This window comes from Herpailurus yagouaroundi, unplaced genomic scaffold, assembly GCF_014898765.1.
Source record: "Herpailurus yagouaroundi ecotype Mexico unplaced genomic scaffold, PumYag 189, whole genome shotgun sequence".
NCBI lineage: Eukaryota > Metazoa > Chordata > Mammalia > Carnivora > Felidae > Herpailurus > Herpailurus yagouaroundi.
In genome coordinates this window covers 6560838-6581262 of record NW_024412420.1, presented here as the reverse complement: position 1 = coordinate 6581262, position 20425 = coordinate 6560838, and the positions used below count along the sequence as shown (strand labels likewise).

At 39.6% G+C, this 20425-nt stretch overlaps 1 protein-coding gene and 1 non-coding gene across 6 annotated transcripts in view; both read left to right on the top strand.

Annotated features, from left to right (window-relative positions):
* STXBP4 (syntaxin binding protein 4) overlaps positions 1 to 20425 on the top strand; it is a 179138-nt gene that overhangs the window by 134107 nt on the left and 24606 nt on the right. The gene's annotated exons all lie outside the window — the stretch shown is intronic.
* TRNAR-UCU (transfer RNA arginine (anticodon UCU)) lies at positions 11248 to 11318 on the top strand. The gene has a single exon. It is a non-coding gene; the product is annotated as a tRNA-Arg (tRNA).

Here is a 20425-nt window from a genome sequence, read left to right as displayed (position 1 = left end):
GGGCCATCAGATAGAAACAACAGAAGGACAAATTTTGGTTCCATTCTGAGCAAGAATTATGAGCAAGAACCTTTGAGAATTAGACCTATCTAAAAATGTGAAGCTCTGTGTTTCCCATCACTACAGAGCCTGGAGAAATCCCCAAAGACTTGTAAATATATTGCATGGAAATGAGTCTTTTCCTCTGAAATCCATTCTGTGTGGCTGCTGCAGAGCACTGAGCCTTTTGTGCAGTAAGCCAAGGGCAAGTGAGTATGTGGGGGCTGAAATACAAGCGACTGGATGCCCTGGGACAGGCCCTCGTTTTCTAGAGGAAGGAGCACCTTTTTATAATTTTCACAGAAAGACGAGTGCCCTTGCAAGCTCTGTGCCCTCAGAATTGCATCAGCTCAGAGGAGGCACTATTTTGTAGCCCTGGCACATACCAGGAGAGCCATTTTCCACACAGAATGGAAAAGTTTTATCCACACCACAGGCTGGCAGTGGCCCTGTTTTCATACATGTTGGTCTTCCCTTCCATTTCCTTCCTTCCAACACTAAGAGTCTCCATAAACAAATAGGGGCACCTGGGTGGCTCAGTCGGTTAAGCGTCCGACTTGGGCTCCAGTCATGATCTCGCAGTTTGTGAGTACGAGCCCTGTGTTGGGCTCTGAGCTGACAGCTGTCAGATTCTGTGTCTCCCTCTCTTTGCCTCTCCCTCACTTGCACTTTCTCTCTCTCTCTCTCTCTCAAAAATAAATAAACATTAAAAAAAAAGTCTCCATAAGCAAATAAAAGGAAATGAATTAAATATTCAGTTCACAAAATAATACTTTTGGAACCAAGTAGGTCTGAGGAAAACTCAGTACCCTCAAGGAGCTAGCAGTCTATGGGAGGAGGGGAATAAAATATTTGTGCAAATTTTCATAATGCAAATTTGGAGATACTAAGTATTTTATGAATGATACAAAGTGCTAATAGCTCAGAAGAATAAGGAGGGAAATTGTTTTAAAATCAGGAAAATGTTTATGGAGAATGCAACATTTAAGATTTGGCTCAGAGAAAATTTGAATGGGGGTGATGGAACCAGAAGGAAGTTGAGGTAAATAGGAGACAGAGGAAAACTATTGTAATTTTTTTTTATAAATACATTTTGATTTTCTTATGTTTATTTGTTTTTGAGAGAAAGAGAGTGTGTGTGAATGGGAGAGGGGCAGAGAGAGAAAGAGACACAGAATCCAAAGCAGGCTCCAGGCTCTGAGCTGTCAGCACAGAGCCTGACGTGGGGCTTGAACCCATGAACTGGGAGATCATGACCTGAGCTAAAGTCGGACACTTAATCGACTGAGCCACCCAGGCTCCCCAAAACTGTTGTAATTTAAAAGCACCGGAAGAATCATGAAATACAAGATTGAAACCGATATCTCATTATTTATGCCATTATAAGCAACCACAGTTGAGAAGATATCTTAACACGAATAATTAACTGTATACTCATTTGCACCTATACCTTACAGTCCTCCAAAGTCTCAGGCATTCTCATTCTGACAAACCTGGGATGTTAATATCTTGACCCTAAACCACTCTCCTATTTTCATTTTGTCTTTGTCACCTACGGCCAACTCAGTGTTTGCCAACTAGGTCTATTGCATCAGAAACTATAAAATCAGATACTTGCTTTCTCAACCTCCTGCATCTGGGGTAGCCCTCAATTCTGGCCAATGAGATATCGAGGAGAGTCTGCTTAGGAATTTCTGGGGAAGCTTTCAATTAGCCGGCTCTTTTTCCTTTCTTTCTGTCTTCAATGTGGATGTGATGCTTGTAGCTTTGCAGGCCCTCTTGCAACCACAGAGTGAAAATTGTGAGAGTGAAATGTCTATACACCAAGAATGCTAGAGGAAAAACATAGAAAAAACCTGGAATCTTAATGTTCTTGCTGAGAAACCTCCCAGCTCCTTAAAAGTAAATGCCTATTTGTTTGCCCAGCTAATTGGGTAGCATGTTGCTTTCACCTGTAAGCATTCCTAACTAAAATGCCACATTTTTTTTCTAAATCTTTCCAGGCAATATTGCCTTTTTTTTTTTTTTTAAATCTAAGGATAAGTCTTAGTTCTTGGGGTGTGAGAACACAGCAAACTATTGTTGAACATTTACTGTGCACCAAAGACTCCACTGTATACCAGAAAGCGATACAAAGACCAATAAAACATGGTCCTTGCCCTCAAGGAACTCATGTTTCACATGAGAGAGCACTAAGTGCTGTGAACCTGGTACAAACCACGCAAGTGCCACAAAGCAGGGGGAGATGAACTCTGCCAAGGAACCTGGGGGAGGATGCACACAGGAAGTGCCATTTAAGCTGGTTCTGGACTGATGAGCAGATGTCTATAAGGCAGAGAAGAAAAGAGTGAGCTAGTGACTCCAGCAAAGTTAGTAGCCTGTACAAAGGCAGACATGAGTGACAGATCGTGGGTTCTGTTGGCAAAAGCAAAAGTTGAGAATAGTTGGAACATTTTTACTCTCTTTTTTTTTTTCGGGTATGACCATATTTATAAACGAAGATAGGTTTTTATTCCCTGCAACGATTTGTATCATTCATAGAATGCAGTTAATTTAAACTGCATCTAATTTGAGTTTACAAATGTCCTAACAACAGCTGACCAGAAGTTTCTGCCTAGATTGTAAACTTTCATATTTAGGTATGTGTGTTTATGTTTGATTTCTTAAGCAAGTACCAAAATGAGATTGCTTAAAGTAAAAGAAGAAACTTTTAAGAACTTTTGAAGCACTACTTTAACAACAAATGCTTTAGGTTTTTAGCTATAGGTTTTTATCCAATTGTTACAATATATCTTTAAATAAGGATCATTATCTCAAATCGAGGTGTACTTGAAAGTAGGAGACTACATTTTTTAAACTAATGAAACTCTTCCAGATTTCACTAATTCTTCCTTTGTTTTATTCAAATGTATGTGACTTGATATTTCTTGTATTTGTTACCCTTCTTTTTATTATTAATTAAAATAGATGCTCAATATTGAAAAGGAAGGTTTGCTCGAACTTCCAACCCCAAAACTTGGGTTGTCCAGAGAGAGGACAAAGTAGTTGGATAATCTCCTGCCAAAGTACTTTTGTTATCAGAATCCCCAAATATAACAGCTTTTCTTTTTGTTCAGTAATTTATTAAGCTAATTCAGTGAAGGGAAGAAGAAATGTTTTGGGGTCCTACCAAAGCTGAATACAACAGTATGAAGTTAAGGGGGGAGTTGGAGGAGCTGGCACCCCACTTACCTGGAATGTTTGTCTACATCAATCAAACCAAGTCAATGTATAGAAATAAAAATCAACTATAATTGCATGTGCTTTCATCCTGAATTATCAGAAATTATAATCATCACCGAGCAAATGAGAGATAACTGTCATATTTCTTAGCTCCTTATGATATGGGTGGCTTTTATTAAGTGCTGCCAGATGGAGAGGTGGGACAAAAGAGAGCTGGAGTAAGGAATGAAATATTGTGACCTAACGTAACCATCACAGACCACCTGATTACAACAGCAAGTGGCAATGAACAAAAAAAAAAAAAAAGACAGAAGAGGTAACAGAATAATGTAAAAAGAGGAATATGACTTGAAATCCTAGTAGATAATGCACTCTTGACTGTACTCACTGCTTCCTAATTTATATATACTAAAATACCTATTATTTGATAATGATTGGTTACTGCTCCACGCCAAGGCTGTGCTGGGTTGGGTTGACCTAAAGATATGACAAGATGCCAGGCCAGGTCACCATGGACCTATATTATCAAGAATGTTTGGGTAGGATCACCTGGGTGGCTCAGTCAGTTGAGCGTCCAACTCTCAGTTTTGGCTCAGGTCATCATCTCACGGTTTCATGGGTTTGAGCCCCACGTTGGGCTTCACACTGTGTGGGGTTCTCTGTCTCCTTCTCTCTCTGTCCTTCCCTCACTTGCACTGTCTCTGTCTCTCCCAAAATAAATACATGAAGTTAAAAAAAAAAAAAAAGAATGGGTAAAAAGGGAGGTGAGGCCCCTATGATGCCACGAGAGGAGATGAAGTAACAGCTTTCTGTGGAGAATCTGGGGGGGGGGGGGTGAAGGTCCAAATGATAGGGCAGGCTGTGAGGCCAGGAGGTGTGGAGATCAAGGGGGGAGGAGCAGAGGTTCATAATGGATCAGAAAACTGAGTCTGCAAATAGGTGAGTGTGTTTGGGCCTGACCTTCATTTATATGGTGTCTGTTTACATGCCGTCGGGGAAGGCATGACTATTTAAGGCATTTGCAGAATGGACTCATAGACTCTGATTTTTATTAATAGTTTTATATAAGCATGTAAAAAATAAGATAAGAAAAGGAATAGGATGAAATTGTTTTAGAAACACTATTTGTCCTGCAGCCTCACAAAAGATTTACTGAACGTTCTGGATTTAGCCCTCAAAACAACTTTATTTTATGGTACTGGTTGGCAGATTTTCTATTTCTGAGTTCAAACTCTTTTAAAGAGTATGAATTTACTTTTGTGTAGTTGAACTCAGGTAATTCTGTCAAATAAGCCGATTTACCAGTGTGCAAATTTGGATCCATTTTTATAGCTGTGTTACTTAGCTCAAGCTCCAATAACAAAATACTGTAGACTGGGTGATTTAAACAACAGAAATTCACTTCTCACAGTTCTGGAGGCTAGGAACTAGCCAAGTAGGTTTCATTCTGAGACCTCTTCTCTTGGCATTTGCATAACCACCATCTGTCTATGTGCCCACATGACCTCTCCTCTGTGCACACTTGGGGAAGGTAAGGGGGAGGGGTGCTCTCTGGTGTCTCTTATAAGGATAATAATCCTGTTGGATCAGAGCCCTCACCTTCATGACTTCATTTAACTTTAATTACTTCCTTAAGTGCCCCTGTCTACAAATACAAGGACGCTGGGGGCTCAGGTTTCAATATATGAATTTTGTGGGGACGCATTCAGTCCATACCAATAGCAAACACCTACAGGAGGTAACAATTGAGAGCTAATACACTATTTACATTTGAGAGAGAGGTCTGAGTGCATTTTACACTCTGCACAGAATTTGTTCTTACAGCGTTATTGCAGAACGGCATTGTGGATGATCGCTAAATCAGAAGTTACGTTTCTGTTTTTCCCTGTAATTGACTCTGTGACAAAGCTCTTTAGCCTGTTTTGGTGTCAGGCTCCAATTTGTGACATGAGATAGTTGGATAGAGGATTCCTAAGATCTCTTTCTATTCAAAAATTCCATTAGTTCCGCTTCCAGTATGGCTGAGTAGGCTCCTGGCAGACTAACCATCCTGCAGAACCCAATTATACACCCTATACAAAATACAAAAAACAACCACCTGTGAAGTCTCTGGAGAGTGAATAAAAACAGGCAGATTCCAGAGATTAGTCAAAACTTGCACAAAGAAACCAACATGAGGTAAGTTTCTTGTTTGTTCCACTTTTAGGGTGAAGACAGGACTCAGGGCTGGGATTAGGGTAAGGCAAGCAAGGCAACCTAGGTGCCCTCCTCACCTCCCCATCCCCACCCAGGTCTTGGGTGTTGACTCAGCATTTGTGCAAGCCTAGGAATTAAAGCCTCCTGAAATTTTGCGCCCTGGACACCTCCCTTGCCTCACCTACTCCAAGCCTTAGCAGGTCCTATAGGGCAGTAAAATTCTGATAACCTACAGTCTTAATGACCAATGGGACTAGAGGATGAAGTTTGGGGCAACTACTACTGTTGGAAAGTGAAGGAAGAAAGCTCAGAGAGGAAACAGCCAGATATAGGGAATTTCAAATTCCATGTATAACCTTGGCCCAAGTCTCTGGCTAAACCCAGACTATACAAGTGCAGGGAAGATTGCAACAGCCCAGCCAAGGGTGAAAAAAAAAAACTGAACTGAGATTTGAGCCACTGCCCAAGAGATAGATGGTATAGCTTGAGTCCAACCAGTCCTCTTCAGAGTAATATAACAGAATTTATAGTTTCCACAAATTAACTTTAATAATTTCCAGAATGTACACTAAAATTACCCAGTGCAAAAACAAACAGGAATTTAAATGTTTGGGTTTTTTTTGTTTGTTTGTTTTTCAAAAGAAAAGACAAAGAACAGAGGTCAAATCCCAGAAGACCCAGATGTTGGTACAAGGACTTTAATGTCTGTTATAACTGTGTGCAGGAAAATACACTCACAATCAATGCAAAGACTGGCTTTCTAAGCAAAGAAATATAAATCATTTTTTAAAACTATAGAAATTCAAAAATTAAAAATTATATCTTTTCATGGGGCACCTGGGTGGCTCACTTGGTTAAGTGTCCAACCTTGGCTCAGGTCATGATCTCATGGTTCCTGAGTTTGAGCCCCGCATCAGGCTTTGTGCTGACAGCTCAGAGCCTGGAGCCTGCTTCGGATTCTGTGTCTCCCTCTCTCTCCGCCCCTTCCCCACTCACGCTTGAACTCTCTCAAAAATGAGTAAATGTTAAAAAAATTAATTTTTGTTAACTGAAACAGAATTAGCCTCTGGGAGTATGGCGGTAGGGATTCACTGGAAAGGGTCCTTTCTGGGGTGATGGTAATGTTCTATATCTTGAAAGGGTTTGAGGTTACACAGCTGTTGGCATTAGTCAAAATTCAGTAAATGTGCACTTAAGATTTGTGCATTCCATTGTATGTAAGTTTTCCATCAAATGAAAAAATTCTTGATAGACTTCCCAAATGAAAAATTCCTAAATCAGAGACCTGCCTGTAGCTGGACAAAGAGACTCTGGTACCTGACTATGGTCTTTAAAATTCATTCAAAAGTGGTTACTGAGTGACTGTATTCCATATTAATGAGCATTCCAGGTAGAAAGAACAGTTATCTGGAAAAGCATAGAGGGAAAGATGGACATAACGTTCCAAGAAATAGCTCTGAGCCTAGACAGTAGATCGGATTGATAGGACATGAAGATGGAAACAAAGATTGGAGCCATATTTTTAAAGTGTCTTTTTTTAAATGGGGTTGTTCATGCTACTGCTTTGAGATTCCCTCTGCTCCTTTAAACTAAGAGGTGTAATTTATATACAATAAAATGTAAATGTACAAGTCATTGTGTTCTGACAATGTATATAGTTACATAACACCCCCCGTGACTCCAGAACTTTCTCATGTGCTCCTGTGTAATCAGTCTCCTCCATTACTTCCCAGGAAGCCCCTCATCTGCTTTCTGTCACTATAATTTTACCTTTTATAAAATTTCATATTAGACTATAAGCATGTAGCATCTTCTACTTAGTATAGTGCTTTTGAGATTAATCCATGGTGTTGTTTGTGTCAGTTATCAATATTGCTGAGTGATATTCCATTGGACTGATAATCTACAACTTACTTATCTCATCACTTAATTGATGGACATCTGAATTGGGGCTACTATGAAAACTCATATGAACATTCAAGTATGTGTCCTTTCATGGATATGTGTTTTGAAAGGGTCTTGAATGCTATACTATGGGTTGGAAAAAAAATTTTTTTTAATGGTAATTATGTGTGAGAACTTACCTTCTTTGCAGAGGAGAAAAGGCAAAGTTCAAACCACTTTTATTTGAGTTTGTAACTCAGCTTCATAAGTTCATTCATAATGAGTTTATCTGACTGCAAGGAAGTTATTATTTGAAAATTCCCCTGCTCTACAAAGGTGTTTTTACTGCTTTTCTTTAAATCTGTTTTTTAAAAAATATGTTTAATAAAAAGTCAAATCTTGGAGGCAAATATCTAAAAGTTTTGTTTTTACAATTTATTCAAATTTTACCTGAGATCCTTAACAGATTTCCAGGTAAACTTTTTTTTTTTTTTAATTTAAAGACAAGGATGTTAACAGCAAAATGCTACATAATTAGGAATTAGTGATGCTTAGAGGTACATTATTTATCCTCAGGGTGGGAAACATCAATGGCCTTGATTTAATTTCATCTGATCTATGACAGTGTTTGCAAAATTGCCTATCTGATGGTCCTCCACTACCCCATTGTCAAAACCTACAAATAACAGTTGTGCAAATATTTGTGATAAAGTTCCCCTGATGAGTACAAAGACCTTAGAACAACAGTAGAATTTCAAATATGTGCGGGATTCACTGAACCATCAGCCTTCATTGGAGGCAAATTTCTATAGTGAGTCAACAAGTACTTTTTGAGTGCCCAGTGTATGTGTGTGTGAGGCACTGCTCTGAATCTGGTCACCATTCTCCAAGCCTAGGATAGTAAGCACTCAGTAAATGTGAGTAGAAAAAGTGTTGAGCTTAAGTTTCTGACAGATCCAGGGTCTAGGCATTTAAGGAGCCAGCAGCACGGCTGAGACTGTTGGGAGGTTACCATGCTGGACAAGTGGTGAGGGAGATTTTGACTGGCCGGACCAGCTTGGGTGAGATTCCAAATCAAGTTGAGAGATGGGATCTGGAGATTCGAGACCACCATGTCCAAACCCATTTACCTGCCAAACTTAACTGTGCTTAAATGTAACCTGTCCTAATCCCTTTTATCTATCTCTTACACTTTTCAAAAATATGGCCTATAATTATACATACACTTATAAAGGTTTCATAGCCAATTTTGTTAGGAGCAGTAAGCATTTTTTTTTTTTTTTGTTTTTCATCTCTTCATCATCTTTTCCTACCCTCTGGCCTCTCTCTTGCTTACTTCTCTTTTTCTTCCCCTTTCTCTTCTAATTCTTGCTTTCCCTGGCTACACAGTAAAAGACAAAACTATTTTTTAGTTTTCTAAACTTATTGGGAAGAAAAGTTGATAATCCCATGACTAATTTAAATTATAGATTATTGATATTTTATACATCTCCTTTGAAAATGAAACTGAAATTAGTTGTGAAGTTTTTTTAAATTTATTGCCTTTGATATGTTTTTATCAGTGACATTTCCCTTCCTGGGGACAAAAGAGTGTCACACCTCTGATTTAGACATTATATGAAATAAATAATATGAGCATTGTGATAGACAGAATTCTAAGATGTTCCCCCAAATTCCTGGCCACTGGTATATACACACTTTCTACCAGTTATTCAACCAAATACTAATCTAGGTGCTGCTGTGAAGAGATTTTGCATATATAATTAGTTGACCTTAAAACAGAGAGAATATTCAGGGAAACCTAATCACACAAGCCCTTTAAGTCTTAGTCTAGAGGGGCGCCTGGGTGGCTCAGTCCGTTGAACATCCGACTTCAGCTCAGGTCATGATTTCGCGGTCTGTGAGTTTGAGCCCCGCGTCGGGCTTTGTGCTGACAGCTCAGAGCCTGGAGCCTGCTTCGGATTCTGGGTCTCCCTCTCTCTCTCTCTGCCCCTCCCCCACTCATTCTCTCTCTCGCTCTCTCTCTCTCTCTGTCTCTCTGTCAAAAATAAATAAACATTAAAAAAAACTTTTTTAATAAAAAAATCTGAGTCTAGAAATCAAATAGAAGTCAGATTGAAAGCATGAAAAAGATGCTGCTTGCTGTTGCTAGCTTGAAGATGGAGGGAGTCACATGGCAAGGAATGCCATCTACATCTGAGCTCTCTGAGAATGATCCCCAAGTGACATCCCACAAGAAAATGGGGACCTGAGTCCTACAGCTGCAAGGAACTGAATTTTGCCAACAACAAAAATGAATTTGGAAGCAAATTTTCCCCCAGAATCTCACAATGAAAACAGTATCAGCTAACACCCTGATTTCAGGGTTGTTTTTTTTTTTTTTTATGTTTATTCATTTTTGAGGGAGAGAGACAGAGACAGAGTACACGCAGGGGAGAGGCAGAGGGAAAGGAAGACACAAAATCCGAAGCAGGCTCCAGGCTCTGAGCTGTCAGCATAGAGCCCAAGGCGGGACTCAAACCCACGAACCGTGAGATCATGACCTGAGCCAAAGTCGGACACTTAACTGAGCCACCCAGGCATCCCACCCAGATTTCGGTTTTAATGCCCTGAGCAGAGAACCCAGTCATGCCGTGCCAGACTTCCAACCTGAAGGACTGTCAGCTAATAACTGGATATTGCCTTAGACTGCTAAGTTTATAAGAAAACTTAAACAACCATGAACAGTAAGTATGTTTTCTCAAAAGCTCACTTCCAAAATACGTAATCTCTAGAATTCCAGTATTCTCATATGGGATACTTTTATACATATGTTGTGGTAGTAAGATGCTGAAGACATTCCATTGTACTCATTAAATCACTTTAAGAAGTATACTTATTTCTCTGTCAGTTTGCATCTAGCATTTTGACAAAAACTGCTGTTCCTGTTTTCTTAGATCAAGTCTGTTTGCCTTTTACTCTCAGGCAACCTGTTAGTTGCAGGCAAATAGTGGTATCTATTTTGGGCGACCCAACATTCTGCTGTTATTCTTCACTAGTGACTATCAAGCTTACTTGACAGCAACTTTACCCGTCTATTCACGAAACCAGTTTTCCTGAATGGAGTAGAAAAAAGAAGGTGCAGTTCATTTTTTTCCCCTTCTAGTAGGTCCCTTAATTCATGTTCAGCAGCCACTAACCTCTTAATATGTTGACTACTCTGATAACAGCCTTGCTTTAAAGAAATCCTGTTTACCTTCATACACTAAAAGGAATTAGGAAACTCCCCTCCCCAGACCCCACATCATCTGTTTAGACTGATAATGCAGAGAAAGACCTCACAGTATAGTGAGGATAGCCTCAGAAGGTTTTACGCTAAGTTATATTGGTGCCTGTAATGAAGTCCATTGTATGTCATTGATTTTAAGCAATACAAACCTAAATCAGACCATTCCCCCCAACATTGTATAAATGCCCAGAGATATTTGCCAGTAGAATCCTGTTTTCTTATCTTGAGTCTCAGTCATGAGATGAGACATAGCAGTGTAAGAACGAACTTTTAAGCTGGCTTCTTAAAATATCTGGACCCCATGGTTTTAACTGGAGGTAAAAGACTTCCAAATGTAAAAATATACCGAATTTTGTATCTGTTGAGAAGAGATATGTGGAGAATGAATGTTCTCTTTTTCCATCCTATTAAATGGATGTTAGGGTAGTATTTATTTGCCCAGAAACGGAGACAACAAGATAAAGAGGACTGGGAACCACTAACTAACCTCTGGGAATAATTTTACCATGATGATATTACGGCCTTTTAACTTGCTTAGTGAGTGACTTCTATCTAGAAATAGCTTATATCTAATAATGTTAGCATTTCTTTTTTTTTAATTTTTTAAAATTTTATTTAAATCCAAACTAGTGAGGGGCGCCTGGGTGGCTCAGTTGGTTGAGCGTCTGACTTCTGCTCAGGTCCGTGAGTTCGAGCCCCGCGTTGGGCTCTGTGCTGACAGCTCAGAGCCTGGAGCCTGTTTCAGATTCTGTGTCTCCCTCTCTCTCTGACCCTCCCCTGTTAATGCTCTGTCTCTCTCTGTCTCAAAAATAAATACAAATGTTAAAAAAAAAATTAAATCCAAACTAGTGAACATATAGTATAGTATTGGTTTTAGGAGTAGAGCCCAGTGATTCATTACTTACTTACAACACCCAGTGCTCATCCCAACAAGTGCCCTCCTCAATACCCATCTCCCACCAACACCCCTCCAGCAACCCTGAGTTTGTTCTCTGTATTTAAGAGTCTCTTATAGTTTGCCTCCCTCTCTGTTTTTATTTTATTTTTCCTTCCCTTCCCCTATGTTCCATCTGTTTTGTTTTTTAAATTCCACACATGAGTAAAATCATATAGTATTTATCTTTCTCTGACTTATTTTGCTTAGCATAATATACTCTAGTTCCATCCACATTATTGCAAATGGCACAATTTCATTCTTTTTGATCACAGAGTAATATTCCAGTGTGTGTGTGTGTGTGTGTGTGTGTGTGTGTGTGCGCGCGCGCACGCACGTGTGTATACATATGTTGTATGTATATATACAGATACCACATTTTCTTTATCCATTCATCAGTTGATAGACATTTGGGCTCTTTCCATAATTTGGCTATTGTTGATAGTGCTGCTACAAACATTGGCGTGCATGTGCCCCTTCAAATCAGCATTTTTGTATCCTTTGGATAAATACCTAGTCGTGCAATTGCTGGGTCATAGGGTAGCTCTATTTTTAACTTTTTTAAGGAACCTCCATACTGTTCTCCAGAATGGCTATACCAGTTTGCATTCCCATAATTATGTTAGCATTCCAACTTCTGAATTTGAGACCTGCAAATATAGAAAGCTATAAAATCTTTCTACTTTAGACATGTCATTTGCTTTTATTTTTATTTTTATTTTTTGCTTGTTTAAATGACATATGTAAATGTGTGGTAAAAACTCAAGCCATGGGTCCAAAATTATGTCTGTTTACAGTGTTTATGCAACTCTAATTTCAATGAGTGTTTAAAGCATAGTTCAAGAAATTAATATAGTTTTTTAAAAAATTATTTCCTTAGAAATTACTTTTAAATTTAAAATATTGCATTATTTGGTTATTTTTAGATTACAATCGTCTCTCAGTATAACAGATTCCTTTTTCATGGTAAAATTAGCTAGTAATTCTTTTAAAATCGGCACTGTGATTCAGACCTACAAATTAACTTGTACAATCGTAAATCTAACATAAAATGTCTCTAAAATAGACTGCTTTGTGTTCAAGCCTAAAAATTATTTCAGTTCCTTTCAAAAGAGCATTTCTATGGGTAATAATGCAGAAATTGAGATATGGGAGTTTTGTTTTCTCTTTTTGTTATTGTTGTTCTTCAAAAAGTTAGGCAAAGATATTATTTGACCATTTTGAAATATTGATCATTGGCAAGGGCAATGAACCCAGGCATTAGGGAAATGGAAGCTGTGCAGCAATGGTGAAAAGCACAGGCTGTAGCACCAGATTGCTTGGGTTCAAATTGTGACTACACCATTTATTAGCAGTGTGACAATGGGCGCGCTACTTAAACCTCTGTACCCCTCAGCTTCCTCTTGTAAAATAAGGTTAATAAAGCACCTATCGCACAGGGTTGTGATGAGGATACAGTGAATTAAGTTTCTGAGATATTAGGAAGAATGTCAGGCACATAGAAAACTCTGTGTAAACATTTGATTAATACATAGTTTACTGTTAGGGCAGTGATTCTCCACATCATTAGACTAGACTGATAGCAGTTTCATGTAATCACCTAATGGACAAAATGGTATTTCTATCCTTTGATTTTTGGAACTTTCTGTCTTTTAGGACTAAGGAGTTAAGAGATGGTTCCACAGTGGTTATATTGGAGCTGGCTAGTACTGGCTTGCAAGAATTTTGTGTGCTGACTATCAAACAGAGTCATTATTAAAAATAAAACTGTTTAGGGGCGCCTGGGTGGCGCAGTCGGTTAAGCGTCCGACTTCAGCCAGGTCACGATCTCGCAGTCCGTGAGTTCGAGCCCCGCGTCGGGCTCTGGGCTGATGGCTCAGAGCCTGGAGCCTGTTTCCAATTCTGTGTCTCCCTCTCTCTCTGCCCCTCGCCCGTTCATGCTCTGTCTCTCTCTGTCCCAAAAATAAATTAAATAAATAAATAAATAAATAAAACTGTTTAAACTGTAAAGTAAGTTACATTAAAAGAAAAGGTAATAAATACTCGAAACTCACCCCTTTCTAGTTATTTTCCTACCATGTACTATCATCTTTGTTCTTGAGGTTATTTGTGTATGTTATGTCTGGGAACACAACACAGCCCTGTAGGCAGTGACACTACATTAGTTGCTTGAAATCCATTGTGGTAGGAGTATTTTATAGTAGAGAAATCAGCAACTGCTATAAATGAGGGCTCCCCCACCTCCCAAGAGCTGGGTGTTAAACATTTACCATCACACCACTCAATGCATGTTATCATGAGTGAAATAGAGATGATATAATTTCCTGTATTAAGAAGAGGATTGTAGAAACTATACCTACACCTTAATGGAGGTTTCCCCTGTAGTTAATTTAAACGCTTATTTTTTATATTAAGCATCTGTTACTCTATATCTCCGGATCCATAAGCTCTGAAGAAGGGGCTTTTATTTTCATTGCTATGCCTAATAATGGTCTTCTTTTTGTATATCATTGTACAGTTATATTATCTAATAGGAGTCTCATGATAACCCCTAGGCAAGACAACTATTATCACTACTATATACTGTAGATGAGAAAGTTGAGACTCCCCATGATTATTATTTTTCCATGGTTATTCAACTTGTCATTGAAGAACATTACATACAGATTCGAATTTTCTGACTACAAGTGAAAATTCCACTATGTGATGAATGTCGTATTCTTTAGGGAAACCTTATTATGAGTTGGAGATCTCTCTTTCTCCTTCTGTTTTCCCTTCCCTTCCCCATACTCCCCCCACCCCCGTCTCTTCCTCTCAATATATGAGATCCTAGAAGTAAATTGTATCTGAGCTTTTATAACAATTACATAGCACGTGTTTTTCAAGTAAATGTCGCTCTGTTTGAGCTCTGTCTGAGATTGATGGTATTGTCTTTATTTTATTCTCAGATGTTCATTCTCCAGTTTTCTCCCCATCCAACTGCCAATGTCTATGTGTGGTGGCCACCACCTTTACTTTTCAGTTCTTTTGTCCACTGCCCTTTTTTCCCATTTTACTGCGGTCCTCCACTTTCCCCAAGAACCTTGGCATCAGCAGATAGTGGTTCAAACTCCCTGTTCTCCCACTCAAGCCTCCCACCTTTCCACCTCATTATGTGCTCTGTTGTCCTCAGTGAGACCTCCTGTCTGTCTTCTCTATCCTTCAGCCTCCACAGTAGTTTTCACTTGTCTTCTCATTCAGTTTATAGTCCGGGACCCATTATTCCAATCATTCTTACAAATCCCTTCAATTCACATGGCCGTCTGTCTTTCTGTCCCACTATTTCACAAGACTCTGGGCCTCCACAAGCTCACTCATCCACCTTCTGCATAATATACGTAAGTAATGAGCATTGCCACAGGTTATGCAACCTTAATTCACTAGATTCCATTAGATCTTTTAGTGTAGAATCATAATTATTTTAAAGTGCAATATTTTATTTGTCCCTGGATCTGGTGCTGTTGGTAGTTTTATCTTTTGTCAATGGATCTATATTTTTTCTCTTGCTTTTTCCTAGGTGTCTCACAATTTTGGTTCAGTGTCAGACATTGAATGTACAAAACCATGAACACTGGGATGAATATTATTTAAGCCCAGAAGTGAGCCTGTCTCATCTCTGTCAGGCCATTAGTGTGGTGGGGGCCGGGGCTTGGGGAAGGATTCGGTCTCATTAGTAGGCAAGCTGGGTTTGCATTTTGTTTCTGGAGTTAAACTGAGTCTAGAGTTCTCCAGTGGTTGTCTGCCACTCTCTTGTGCTTATGTAAAGTACAGAATGTGGGAGGGTTTTTCTCAGTGTTCCTGCTCCATCCTCAGCTGACAGGAAGTAGGCTCTATGTGCATCACAGTGGATGTTTAATGGCTGCTCCCTTGTCCTCCCCCATAAGTAGATGGCTGTTGGTTTTTGCTCAGTGCAAGGTTAGAGGTGAATGTGGGGGAGTGAGGGTGAGGGAGAGGCTCTTGGTTTTCCTACTCCAGTCTCTGGCTTAGTAGGAACTGTGCCCGAGTCACAGGGAAGGGACTTCGTCAGCCTTCCTGTCCCTCCCCAGCAGTAAACAACACTACCTCCTACTCAGTGCTCAAGTAGGCTTCCTGCCCCTCTCCTTGTGGAAGTCAGACTCCACTTTGTATCAGTGTAGGATTCTGGATTTGAAAGGTTTCCTGCCCTCGCCCCTCCAGAGACTTAGTGTTACTGCAGGATGAAGACATCAGGTTTTCTATAGCATCCTGCCCCAGGCCCCCACCAGGACAAACCAAGTTTTCCTGGAATCTGGGCAGGGACTGGGGGTCTGACAACTTCTTACCCCTCCCTCAAGAACAGATGACTTTTGCTTCGTGTCATTCAGTGTCCTATCCAAGGTGGGGAGTATCTCTTGCCTTTTCCCCAGCAGCAGCCAACTATTCCCTCATATCAGAGAGGGTCCAGGGCTCCACAGGTTTTATGCTTGTCCCCTATAGCAGCTGATGACTGTCTTATACTCATGCGAGGAGCAGAACATGGATGGAACACCTGCTCCACCCTCAAAACTTTGTAGGTCCTACATGAGCCTGCACCACTCAGGGGCTCTCTTAGGTCTCCTGTCCACCCCCAGTCTTTCTCGTAAGCAAGGAGCTGTTTAGGGAGAGCAGATTCTCCTTGTGTAGGGGGCTCCCAGGAATACTACAAACTATCATGCTAGCCCATAATCAGGCCTCACAAATTTGTTATAATTTTAGATGTTTTCCTCTTGCCCACTCTGATGGCAACATTTCTTGCTGTGCTGTGCCAAGAGGGAAAAGTTCATGTGTCCCGTCTTTTCTCAGAGGGGCTCATACCCCTTTGGAATTCAGTTCACTTCAGGGTCAGCTCAGGTGAGGAATTCAGTCTCTAAGGGACTCAGAAAAAATTATTATATTTTTTAGTTTTTGCAGCTTTTCCCCACATATGGTGGGAGCAACATTCTTTGCAGTTTTCCTCATCTTAATGAGAAGCAGATCTCCTGCTTCTTTTTTAAGAAACATTCAAACAATTTTAACATGCCCTGCAAAACCCAGCACAGTCCTATTTGCTTGTCTGTCCAGCCAAATCTTGTCTCACTCTCCCCTCCTTCATTCACTACACTCCAGCAACAAGGATCTCTCAGTTCCTCAGAGGTGCCAGGTTTTTCCCATTCCCCAGAGCCTTTGCACATGCCGTTTGCTCAGCCTAGAGTGTTCTTCTCCATGTCCATACCTCCTGAACTCCAGCTCCTCCAGAGATCCTTCCTTTATCCCACACCCCCTACCCAAATTGGTACATAAATTACGTCCTCATTCTTTTTCACAGCTGGACAATATCCCATTATCTGGCTATATGGTCTTTAGTCAGTCCCCATTGGTGGTTAGATTATTTCCAGTCCTTTTTTTTTTTTAAACAATTAATAATCTTGTACATAAAACATATCTGTAGGCTAAATTCCTGGAAGAATTGCTAGATTAAATGGTACATGGAGATTCAGGATAGTGCTTAAGAGTCTGGGCTCTACCACCTGCCAGCTGTGTCACTTGGGCAAATGATTTCACCTTTCTGTGCCTCAGTTTCCTCATTTGCAAAATGGGTATGATAGCACCCCCTCTTAAAATTGCAGTGAGGCTAAGAGAGTTGGTACATGTGAAGTGCTTGTAGCAATGTCTAGCACATAACCACTCAATAAATGTCCAGTTATTATTTTAGCATTTACGATTTTGTATAGATATTGACAGGTTTCCATAAATACGTTATCAATTTATACCACCATCAGTACGCGAATGACTGTCTCTTCACATTCCCAACACAGTGTCTTGTTTAAACAACTCTTTAAATGTTTGCTAACATGATGTACATGGCATCTCATAAAAGTTTAATTTATATTTGTCTCATTAAGAGTGAGTTCCTGTGTCCTGAATGTTTCACATGTTCCACAGACTTCTCTTTGTCATTGGCCTTGTTCCTAGTGATTTGTAGTTCTTTGTGTGTTAGTAACTGTAAGTTACTTTTCCACAGTATTCAACACTTTTCTCCTGTTGTACTTCTTTCCGTTTTGAATGAGGTCTTCATTGTGCTTATTTCTTAAAGCTCCATAAGCTCAAGGTCAGTGTTTATTTGTTCATCATCACATACTGAACACAAAGTAAAATACTGAACATATAATAAATGATTGATAAATATTTGATGAATGGGCCCAATGTAACGAAGAGAATCTCATTACCTAAATAGACTGGAAAATTGGAAGGAAACTAGTTTGTATGAAAACACCATGAGTTTAGTTTTAGATATGTTGAGTCTTAGGCAACAGCTAAATATGTACAATACTCTTACTTTGGCAAGATACTCATGAAGATTTTGGGGTCATCCCCACGAAGTGGTTGATTGGGAACAGATGATCTCTGATGGAAAGAATGTTATGTAAGGGTGCATAGACGAATACTTCCAATCAGAAATAATTCCAAGTTATTATGGTTGTCATAAAAGTTTTAAGACAGATATGAAATGAAAAATAGAAACATTATATATTTACAAGTATAAAGCAAATGGGGAAATGGAGAAAAAAATTTAATGCCTTGGGATAATAATTATTATTAAAAAGTATTTAGATCATGTTGTGATTTTGCCCAAATCACTTATTATGAAGAAATGAAATCTTTTACTAATGGAAAACTGAGGCCATCATAAGTATACAAGCTTCTGGAAAGCAAAAGTGCTCTTTTTATATAAAGTAAGCTATTTGGTTTATCAATATTGTGCTTTTCAGTTTATAATTAGACAGCAATTGTGTTTTCTGCTACTGAATGATCACTGAGAGATTGCTACTATCCATTTAAGTCTCCAGTTCTGTTTTTCAGATTATAGGAGCTGCATGAAAAAGAAGAAACCATTCACTCTTCTAAAAAGAAATGCTTACTTTTTTCAGAACAGAGAATTTATCCTAAAATAAACTATACATATTATTTAACCCGTAAGAATATCTTTATGGCTGTAGTCATTCAAAAACCATATTGACTAAAATGAATATGGACTAGTACTTTTAATGAGTCTGTTATGAGGTTATATTCCTTGTTTAATAATTGGAAGAAAATAATCAGGGCAGGAATCCTATTCTGATAGGGAATGTGTGGTACTCCAATGTCAATCTCGATTTTTAAATGATGCTATGGGTTAAAAGATACTAAAGTGTACATTTTGTCTCCTTTTCATGAAAGAAAAAATCTGTGCCTTAAAGTCTACAGGTACAGATATGAACGTTGGACAAACAAATCATTTGAACAAAAACCTTAGTCATATTAGAATGACTTTCTACTTAACTTTTTAGCTGCCTTTGCCTTACTGACCAGATATCCTTGTATTTCTGAGCATTTTATTGAAGCTCTTATGTACAGTCATAACATTCTTCCCTGCAGGTCAGGTGGTTGTTAGTGATCAGTAAAGTGATCTGTAGCAAAAATGCAGGAAGTGTGAAAAAAGAAAATAAATCTACTTGAACCTGTGCAGCAACAGTTGTCATGGCCTGTCTGGCTGGGCACGTGCTACTGGCAGAGACGGACACAGTGTCACTTCAGGGACTTGTAAGAAGCTAGTCATTTGCTTATGCTGAGTTCCCAGAAATGCTTATTTTCTACTTCAAATAGGAATACTTATTCACTAAGAGAGAAAAGAAACTCCTAGGTGGCCTGAGTTAATAATCTACAAAGGAAACAGTTGCAGAATTTTTTAGCCAAGGTCTCATTTTATATAACTTGTGTTAATGGCCCGGAAATAGATATAATTTAATAAAGCTTGTTTTGTTTTCCTTAGTTATAAAAACAACATCCCCAGAACTATTCTCAAAGAATATTCTTTGGGCGCTTGGGTAGCTCAGTTGGTTGGGCGTCTGACTCTTGGTTTCCGCTTAGGTCATGATCTCACGGTTCATGGGAATCAAGCCCCATGTCAGGTTCTGTGCTGACAGCTCAGAGCCTGCTTGGGATTCTCTCTCTCCCTCTCTCCCTACTCCTCCCCTGCTCGTGCACATGTGTTTTCTCTCTCTCTTTCTCTCTGTCAAAATAAATAAACAAATAGAATATTCTTGAAGAGATAGAGTAAGGTGGGGGCACCTGGGTGGTTCAATCGATTAAGTGTCAAACTTCAGCTCAGGTCATAATCTCACAGCTTGTGAGTTTGAGCCCCACGTCAGGCTCTGTGCTAACAGCTCAGAGCCTAGAGCCTGCTTCAGATTCTGTGTCTCCCTCTCTCTCTCTCTGCCCCTTCCCTGCTCACACTGTCTCTCTCTCTCTCTCAAAAATAAAATAAAAACATTGTAGGGGCGCCTGGGTGGCGCAGTCGGTTAAGCGTCCGACTTCAGCCAGGTCACGATCTCGCGGTCCGTGAGTTCGAGCCCCGCGTCAGGCTCTGGGCTGATGGCTCGGAGCCTGGAGCCTGTTTCCGATTCTGTGTCTCCCTCTCTCTCTGCCCCTCCCCCGTTCATGCTCTGTCTCTCTCTGTCCCAAAAATAAATAAAAAACGTTGAAAAAAAATTTTTTTTTCAAATAAAATAAAAACATTTTAAAAATTATTTAAAAAAAAGAAATAGAGTAAGGTTTTATTTCATTTAAATAATTATTTGTTGTGCCTTTTTCCTCTCCTTATGATGAGACCGGGGGGGTGGGGGGGTGAAACCTAATGGTTTGTTTTGATAGCTCAGTTACTTTCCAAAGAAGTTGGCTCCCTGAGCCATGGAGTCTGTTCTTTAGTGCGTTTGTGTATATTATACCCAGCAGTGGATCCATGACAAGCCAGGATCAAAGGACTGACCCAAAAGGTCAGTTAAGGGGCGCCTGGGTGGCGCAGTCGGTTAAGTGTCCGACTTCAGCCA